This window comes from Mustela lutreola, chromosome 10 (genome assembly GCF_030435805.1).
Source record: "Mustela lutreola isolate mMusLut2 chromosome 10, mMusLut2.pri, whole genome shotgun sequence".
Lineage (NCBI taxonomy): Eukaryota > Metazoa > Chordata > Mammalia > Carnivora > Mustelidae > Mustela > Mustela lutreola.
Window position 1 is genome coordinate 102,263,772 of NC_081299.1, and position 9,639 is coordinate 102,273,410.

General features: G+C 43.9%; 1 long non-coding RNA gene across 1 annotated transcript; it reads left to right on the forward strand.

Annotated features, from left to right (window-relative positions):
* Positions 1 to 647: 647 nt before the first annotated feature.
* On the forward strand, positions 648 to 5,419 carry LOC131810226 (uncharacterized). Its single transcript, XR_009345483.1, has 4 exons — positions 648 to 1,125; positions 1,420 to 1,510; positions 2,355 to 3,221; positions 4,169 to 5,419. It is a non-coding gene; the product is annotated as an uncharacterized LOC131810226 (long non-coding RNA).
* The last annotated feature ends 4,220 nt before the right edge of the window (positions 5,420 to 9,639 follow it).

Genomic DNA, 9,639 nt, shown 5'->3' on the forward strand with positions numbered 1-9,639 from the left:
AATAAAACCTGTTGTGTGTTATTCTACATTTTCTTTTCGGGTCTTTTGTAATACGTGCCTATATTTTTCCAACCCACCACATGCACTGAAACTTTTCCTGAAGAGACAGCGGAACATCAGAGTAACAATCTGTGCCTCCTTCCATAGTGGACAGCAAGAATTCGGCTCACAGTTTAACCCTGCATGCCAGGCATCTGGCTTGCCCTTGCAGAGTTCATGCTCTTCTGAGAAATAAGGTTAACATGCAGGAAACGATAAAGACCCATATAAGCCAGATGGTGAGTGCCACAGGGATTCAAATAAATGATTGACCATGAGCTTCACAATCATGGGGAAAAGACATACAGAACCCAAGAACAGGTAGGATGCAATTGCAAGGAAAGAGTGAGAGGGACAACAGTTAGGCACAGAGCGCTCATGGGTTGGTGCATGGGCTGCAGCAACCCAATGAAGACCACGAGTATTCTCCCCTTTTGTCGACGAGGAAACTGGGCACAGCCAGTTCCTGCTTTAACCACCACCATCCCTTCCTCTCGTAAGCTACCAAGATAGGGTGACCACAGCGTGAGTCAGTGGTAGGATCCCGCTCACAGGTGCTGTGTTTGATTTCGCTTTTAATTATTAGCATCCCTTGTTCTTAGGTCCTATGAGCTGTGCTGGAGGAAATACTTGAAACTGGTACCCACCAGGAGCATCCCTTCCTCCCTGGTGCGTCTGGGGATCTGGAGTAGTGAGCTACAGCGCTGTCACCATCTCACACTGGACTTGACATTCCAGAATTGGAACTGGCTCCACATCAGGGAGCACAGTCCATGAGGAAAGGCTTCAAAGTACCTCTGCTCTTTGACCAGAAGACGTAAAATTTCTATTACCATATTTTACCATTCTCTTCGTGGAAGTAGATCGGATCTTTAAAGAAGTTCAGTTTCTTGAATGTTATTGTGTGTTTACTATGAGCGATGTATGGTAGGTTATAAGGGAGACGGCGATGAATAAGAAAAGGACTTGGGGGTGGGAAGAGTATATGGAAGTAACTGAAACATGAAGCCAAACAAACAGCAAAGTGTCAGACCTGGAAGAACTGGGTTTGATTCTGGTCTTCACTACCTACTGTGTGATTTTAGGGTAAGTCACTCAACTGCACTGAACTCAATTTGCTGATCTGTTCAGAAGAAAGAATAAGAACTTGTCTTACTGGATCGTTGTGATGATTGAATTCAGTATTTTGATAGGTGCATTAAAGAAATGTCATACAAATTTTAATTATTATATTTCAAATACATCAATGCTGCAGTAGAAATTGTACATGTTAAAAGGAGAATGGGAGCTATCTAGTGGGAATATCTGTTCACCTTTGTTGCGAATGGTGCACCTTCCTGTTTGGTCCTATTCTAATATTTTCCTCACTTTCTCTTTTAGGGTATGGAGGTTCCTTCCTTGAGCATCCTTGAGCATCACCCTCATATGGAGAATTAAAAATAGCCCTGGGAAGGAAAGGCAGGGAGCAGAGGTGAAGAGAGTGGAATGTTACTGTTAGAGAAATGACTGGCAGTGTTTATTTTCAATCACAGAACTGCACATCCATGCTCACCGAGTGTCTGTCCACATCCAGGTCTTAGTCTGGGAATGTTCCAAATGAGGCAAAGCTTGGAATTACACCTGCTCTTCGGCGGGGTGGGGGCGACGAATCCTCAAGTATTATTCCTAATTATTTTGGTCCTTTAATGATGTCTAGCCTTCCAAATATGGGATCAGACATTTACCCACACCTAGCTCTCCTCGTATCAACATTTTTTCATTTTTTTCTTTCAATAAATATTAATTGAGGGCTTACTATGTGCTAAGCACCATACTGGGCACTAAGGCTTCCGACACACCCAAGACCTAGTCCCTGACCTTCCATCATTGAGAGCATCACAGAAGATGGAAATGGACAGTTTCAAAATGATGAATTAGGTACTCCCAAAATAAAATAAGGTGCTCTAGGGCCTCACTTCCTCTGAGAAAACTTTCCTTTGGTGCCCTTAGGCTGCATTACACACTCTTTCTAAGGCAAGTCTCCAGACCACCTGATTTTCTCAATTAATATTTATTGAAAGAAAATACGAATGAATGAATGTTTGTAAGAGACAAGGTGGATAGAGGTGAGCCTGCTCATACAGAGAGCTAACTGTCTATGAATGGTCTTGCAGGCTTTGTTCCATTTGGAGATAGTCAAAAACTGCTTGTAAGATCAGGGGTTTTTTTTTGTTTGTTTGTTTGTTTTTAAGATTTATTTCTTTTATTTTTAAAAATTTTTTCCATTTTATTTTATTTTATTTTATTTTATTTTATTTTATTTTATTTCTTTTCAGTATTCCAAGATTCATTGTTTATGCACCACACCCAATGGTCCATGCAATATGTGCCCTCCCATGATACCCACCACTCGGATAAGAGCAGTTTTTTAAAATGAAACACCATAACCTTGGGACAACACGGATCTAGCAGAAATTTCTTTTCTACAGACCAAGGAGAAGTTTGATCATTATAATGTCTACTGTTGACAAGCTCCCTTCGATGCTTTCTGTTTCCTTACAATAACCCCATAGACGGTCTTAGTATCATCTCTATCTTACAGGTGATAGAGCCTAGCCATAGAGTGACATTTATCTGCTCCCATAGGGTAACAACCTCTTAAATCAGATAATCAAAGGGAATAAGGAAGCAGTACTTGGGCAACCAGAACTCGAGTTTTTGTTGAATTAAGTTCTATAATGGTCCCAATTTTTGCTTCATTCAGATATCCAAGCTTCTACTGGATTCATATTTCATTCATAATAAACTAAAGAAGATTCTAATCATTGTTTCTGGGTATATGTGGATAGCATAATCTGAAAAATTAGTACAAACATCATAAAACATTAAGTGGAATGTTGATAGTAAGTTTAAAAGTTGACCATTCAGTTAAGGAGACTGGTTGGAATTTGAAACTGTTAAAATGACCAGAAGATATTCTTCTAGAACCGATGATGCTGTGGCTATCCATGTTTGGAACTTTCATCAGATTCAACCCAATAAACATTTCCCAGGCACCTACTACGTGGCACATGCTGGGACAGATACTGAAGATGCAAAGATGAAAAAGTGTCTCTTCCTGTTGTTGTCAGAAGTTGCTCTGATTTGAAGCCATTTGAAGCCTTCTAAGGAAGCCCAGAGGAGGGAAGGAATGACACTGCGTGGTGCGTGGCTCATGGGAACGCTTTCTCGATGGGACAACCATTGAGCTAGAACTAGGCCCTAGCTGGACTACAAGAAAGAAGGACACTTTTTTATTTTTTTAAGGACCCTATTTATTTGACAGGGAGCACAGGCTGGGGGTTTGGGTAGGGGGAGAGGCAGAGGTAGAGGGAGAAGCAGACTCCCCCTGAGTGGGGAGCCCAATCTGGGACTTGATCCCAAGACCCTGAGATCATGACCTGAGCTAAAGGCAGATGCTTAATCAACTGAGCCACCCAGGCAGCCCCAAGAAAGACACTCTTAGAGTAAGAAATGGTAAGAAAATCCACAGAGACACAGGAGAACATGGGTATTTGGGTTTCAGGTTACAGGAAGCTGGAAAGGGAGCCTGGAATTAAACTGGGAAGGCTTTGACAGTTATGGTGTGGGGTTGTGAGAATGGGGTGGGGTATCAGATGAAAAAATGGGCAATGAAATAGTTGACCCAGAACTTAAGTATCTTCTGGGAATGGCACTGAAGAGCTCAAGGGGTTTTGGAGGCTGGGGCCCTGGGTTTGAGTCCCATATCTGCCACCAACCATATGACTTTGGCCAGTTTATTTAGCCTAGGCTGTAAAAGGAAGCTAACAAACATATCGATCCTACAAGGTCATTGCGAGAACAGAAGGAGGTAATATCAGTCACAAACCGTGTGTATGAGGTAAAGCACTTTCTGAATGCTAATTACTAATATTATTATTTGATGCCAAAAAGAGAGAGGCTGGGAGTGTCCATTTGTTTAATATCCTCTCTTTGTGTTTTCAAGAATTCTTGTTTTTCTTTCCTTTTTTTTTTTTTAATTTTATTTTTTATGAACATATAATGTATTTTTATCCCCAGGGGTACAGGTCTGTGAATTGACCTTTTTAGTTTTGTTTTGTTTTAAAGGTTTTATTTATTTATTTGACAGAGAGAGTGTCAGCACAAGCAGGGAGAGGGGAAGAGGGAGAAGCAGGCTCCCAGCCGAGCAGGGAACCCGATGCGGAACTCAATCCCAGGACCTTGGGATCATGACCGGAGACAAAGGGAGACGCTTAATCGACTGAGCCACCCAGGCACCCCAAGAAGTCTTGTTTTTCTACAGCACTGTGTAAATGCTAATGGTTTGCTTTCCACATGTCACAAAAACCCTGATTAATTGTGATACTTCTAAACTTGGTATACAGCCTAGCGTAGACAGGGGCAAAAGGAAGCTAGCATTTTTTAGTATTTGGCCATGCCAGTCAATTGGCAAACATCATCTCATTTGATCTGCACTGTGATACTTTGATGTATTTATTGTCCCTATTCACCAGCCTAGAAAATCAATGTTGGGAGTTACTGAACTTGTCCAGATTAATTAAGAAGTGGCAGAACCTGGATCTGAAAGTCTTGTCTGTGCAGATTCTGATCCCCATGCTTGTCCCCACCCCTGCCCAACACACACTGTGCTGTGCAGAGCACATAGCTGTGCTTAAACTAAATACCCCACATCTTTTTCCTCTGGTAACTCCCCCGTGATGAAGCCACTCCTGAATTGGTCGTGCTGGCAACACATAGCTCCATGGCTGATTGGGCTGCTCCTGATCTAAGCTGCACCCGTCATCTTCCTCCTGAAATTTGGAATTGGGATATTAAGCATCTGAGCCTGTGGGAACCAGGCAGAAAGGACAAGCAGAGTCAGGGCCTGAGCCGACAGCCTGGGAAGGAAGCCGCATTCAGATGCAGGCTGGAGCATGGAGGAGCAGCCCCCATTGGCGGAAGAGGCAGAAGAACGTGATGTCCTGGGAGGAGAGTGGAGACAACAGGCTCGGAGAGTTGGGACCGTGTGCGCTGAGAGCAAGGTGGGCAAAGGGCTGTCTCAGCCTCCAGTGAACTTCCAGTTTTCAGCGCCAATTCCAGAGACATTTTGATACCCTTAACAAAAATCTCCCTTTTTAGAAACTAGCTTGTCCTATAGTCAAATAGCCTCCATCAAAGCAGCACACAGTAAATGTTTCTCTCCTGAGCAGCTTGCTATGATACTCTATTGTTTTTATTAATTCTTTGGTCTGTAGGTCGTTCTTGTCAGTTTGGTTCTGGAGCCCTTGCTCTCGTAGGATGAATGAATAATGTTTTGGAAATCACTCACCCGAGAAAGGTGGCAAATAGTGGAGCAGAGGTATTTGAAAAACATGAGAGTTTTAGGCTATTTTAGATGGTCTGAATACCTATGAATAAATATAATGTTTCTAAAATCCAAAGGATGCCTTATTTCAATGCATTTTTTTTTTGTTCTGTTTTGTTGTTGTTGTTGTTGTTTGAAAGAGAGAGTGAGAGAGCACTCAAACTGAGGGAGGGGCAGAGGGAGTGGGAGAGAGAGAATCTTCAAGCAGGTTCCATGCCCAGTGCGGAGCCTGAAGTAGGGCTCGATCTAATGACCCTGAGATCTTGACCTAAGCAGAAATCAAGACAGACGCTTAACCAACTGAGCCACCTAAGCACCCAATTTCAATGTATTTTTAAAATTATTTGTAACAGGCTAGGATTTCTGGTTCCACTTTTAGTAATAACAACAAATTTTTTTAATTTAAATTTATTTAATTAATATATAGTGTATTATTAGTTTCAGAGCTAGAGTTTAGTGACTCATCAGTTGCATATAACACCCATTACTACTTAATATCCATCAGCCAGCTACCCCCCCCACCCAACTCTCCTCCAGCATAAGCATTTTTATATAAGGTAGAAAGGGCACTGAAAAGCAAAGACCCACCTGTCTGGGGACTAGCAAAAAAGCAATGACAGATAGCATATTTCCTTAGAGGAAAAGTCCTGTAGTAGACATTAAGTCAGGGAGAGGAATAGTTTATGAACTTAATACAGTAGCTCAAAATAGTTCAGCATTCCTTTTTTTTTTTTTTTTTTGTTTATTTTTTTAAAAAGATTATTTATTTATTTATTTGACAGAGATCACAAGTAGGCAGAGAGGCAGGCAGGGAGAGAGAGGGAGAGGAGGAAACAGGCTCCCTGCTGAGCAGAGAGCCCGATGTGGGACTCCATCCCAGGACCCTGGGATCATGACCTGAGCGGAAGGCAGAGGCTTAACCTACTGAGCCACCCAGGTGCCCCTTGTTCAGTATTCCTTTTGAAAGCAGTATATGAATAGGAGGGAAAGGTGTTAAGTTGAAGAGGTTAACTCAACTTTATTGTGCTGGGTGGCTCAGTCTGTTAAGTGTCTGCCTTGGGCTCAGGTCCTGGGATAGAGCCCCAGGACAGGCTCCCTGTTCAGCAGGGAGCCTGCTTCTCCCTCTCCCTCTGCAGCTCCTCCTGCTTATGCTCTCTCTTTCTCTGTGTCAAATAAATAAGTAAAATATTTTATAAATAAATAAAATAATGGTTCTATTTTGGGGAAATATTTTTGGAACTATTTTTGAGAAAAAAAGGCCTGTTTTAAAAAAAACTGTGCTGCATTCTCTCCGACTCAGCTGACCAGGCCTAAGGGGATTTCGAGGGGTCTGGATTCAGAGGCTGCAACCAGATGGTGGCTTTGTTAGTACCTTAGCAGAAAGGGAGCATCACTGTTGGAATGGGGACTCCTATTCATAGAACAGTGGCAGATAGCATCGTACCAAAATGAAAACTCCAGTGCACTGACTTTATTTCCAGTGTGAATTTTGAGTCTACAGAGCCCTGGCCAGCTGTGGAGAAAGGGGAAGTACATTGAACTTGGAGGAACAGGGTCCAGTTGCCTGTGTCTGCTTCTTTGCTGTGTGACCTGGGCAAACCGTTTAATTTCTCTGAACTTAGGGTTCTTGTTGGTAAAATCATGAGGACTGGAGAAAGGGCCATGGAAAGTGTTCATTTTCTAGGAGCATGGTGTCAAATTTTCTAGAGAGGCTGTGGGTTGGATTAATAAAATACCATATTTGACCCTGACTAGACTAGTACAATGCCTGGAGCCAAATGGGCACCCCAAAGCTGCTTTCTCCTCTCTTCATTGTTACTCTGAGCCAAGCACTGATGGCCTGCAGTATGTTGGGTCCTGCTAATCAGGAGCAATGTGAAAAATGGCCTCTACCCTAGCCAGCCACCATTTTCCTGCTACTTGGTGGGAGAGGAGGGTCGGAAGGATTCGTGCTAGCCGAGCAGGTGGAATCCATCCAGGTGTCTCAGGACTTTAAGTGCTTGGGGAGCAGCTGCATCTTTTCGATATTTGGGTTTCCAAAATAAAATCTTCAGGGGCGCCTGAGTGGCTCAGTCATTAAGCATCTGCCTTCTGCTGCTCAGGTCATAATCCCGGGGTCTTGGGATGGAGTCCTGCGTGAGGCTCCCTGCTCCTTGGGAAGCCTGCTTCTCCCTCTCCCTCTCCCTCTGCCCCTGCTTTTTCCTACCTCTTGTGTGCTCTCGCTCTCTCTCTCTCTCTCTCTGCTCTCTCTTTCTCTCTCAAATAAATAAAATCTTTTTAAAAAAATGAAACAAAATCTCCAAAGTAGATAGAGATCTAGTGTAAAACTGGAATGCTCAAATGGTTCACAGGATGAGTGCCCGAGAATCCAAAAAGTCAGCTTCGTCGGACATCCTTAGAAAAGGAGGCACGGGCAAAGGTGGGCTTGGCTTAGAGGGTGTCAACATGCAAATGGGGCATGGAGGGTGTGGGAGGGGGGCGCAGGATATTGAGAAGGGTGCCCCGACATTCCTTCAACGGCTGCAAATTGCTTTGTAAGGGAGGATTCCCCACTCGGGATCAATAAGCAGTTCTCAGCTGATATTCTTTAAAGCATATAAAAGTGTGGAAGCAATCATACCATGGGGAAGTTTCCATGGGGCCCCAGGCAGGCTGAGGTAGAAGAATGAAAGCTGCCCTCCAGGGCTCAAGAGAGGGAGGAAGGGAAACAGCTGTGAGCATCTCTGGAAGGAGGAAACCTGTAATATTCACACACAGGGTGAGAAAGAGAGAAAAGGAACAGGGACATGGGGCAGCAGGAAACAGCACATTTCCACTGACTTCACTTTTGAAAACATAATGGTCTTGTTAAAAAAAAGAATTGGGGAACTGGTGCACGTTGTATGCGGATTTGTTTTTAACCAAGGAGTCAACAATTCGGGCTTTAACTTAAAAAATGTAATTCCACCTTTATTGCGCAAGGTCTCCACAACCTGGGCTTGAGAAGGAGCGCTCAAAGTTTAACACTGTATCCATGGAATTTAACTTGGGTCTAGTTTGCCACCAGGTGAAACTGAAGACTGTTCCGAAGATGGAAATATGGTCTACACTGCTTGCTCCCTTTGCATGGGCTGGAAGACTACTGGTCTAGAACCTGGTCTAGAACCATCTACAACCAAGATGATAGGAACATATACTGGAAAATTCAAAGAAATGTGGACAAGGGGGAGGCAGATAACCCCTATTGTGCTGAGCACCCCTAAATCTTTCGGAGTCTTTTCCTCATCTGATAAATGAGGATAATAACATCCATCTCACAGCTGTTGTGAAAATAAGATTCAGCAAGGGCATGTAACAGGGCTCAAGCTGGAGGAGTAGATCCTGAGCAGATAAATGTTGGTGCGCTTTCTCTGGCAGACCAGCAGGTGCCCCCATGTTTTCCGGAGAAAACCTGTTACCTGCCATGTAGGAATGTGTTTCATGTCATCTAAGGCAAATGGGGTGTTGGTGATTGAATCTAAGTTTTCTCTTCTTCCAACCGCAAGGGACAAGAGTTAAGTTAGGAAAGTAGATATTTGGTGTTTCTCGTTGTGTCAGAGTTGTTGGTTGTGGGGAGTTTACGGGGGGTGGGGAGAATGATGGCTATTTTGATGTCTCTGTTAATCGTACACTAGACACTTGCCTGGCAGCTGAAACCACTACAATTTCTGGCCTGCTGGCCCATGGAGAGATAGATTTAGAGAGGGTCCCCAAGGAAAGCCAACAGCAAGTTTCCCACTTCTCTCAGATACCATGCTGGGCACATTCAAATGTAATATTCCGGGGTGCCTGGGTGGCCTAGTTGGTTAAGCCACGGCCTTTGGCTCAGGTTGTGATCCCAGAATCCTGGGACCAAGTGCGGCACAGGGCTCCCAGCTCTGCAGGGAGTCTGCTTCTCCCTCTGACCTCCTCGTCTCTTGTTATGATCAGTGTTTGTACTCTAGCCACAGAGAAACATTGAGCCCGAGATCCTTGTGAGCTGGTGGAAGAGGGGGGACAGAAGAGTAAGCAGCGAGTCTGTCAATGTTGATTCAAAATCCTCATTGCTTCTGCTATGGACATCACCGTCGTGTGATCAGAAAACCTCTGGAAGTTTCTGACACACAAGGAGTCTCTCCAGCCACCCTCACAGCACATCCCCATGGCTCTGGCTCATGAGGTAAGCCACAACCCTCTGTGTGCCGGGGAAGACAGCTATGGGCAAAAGGGACTATTTC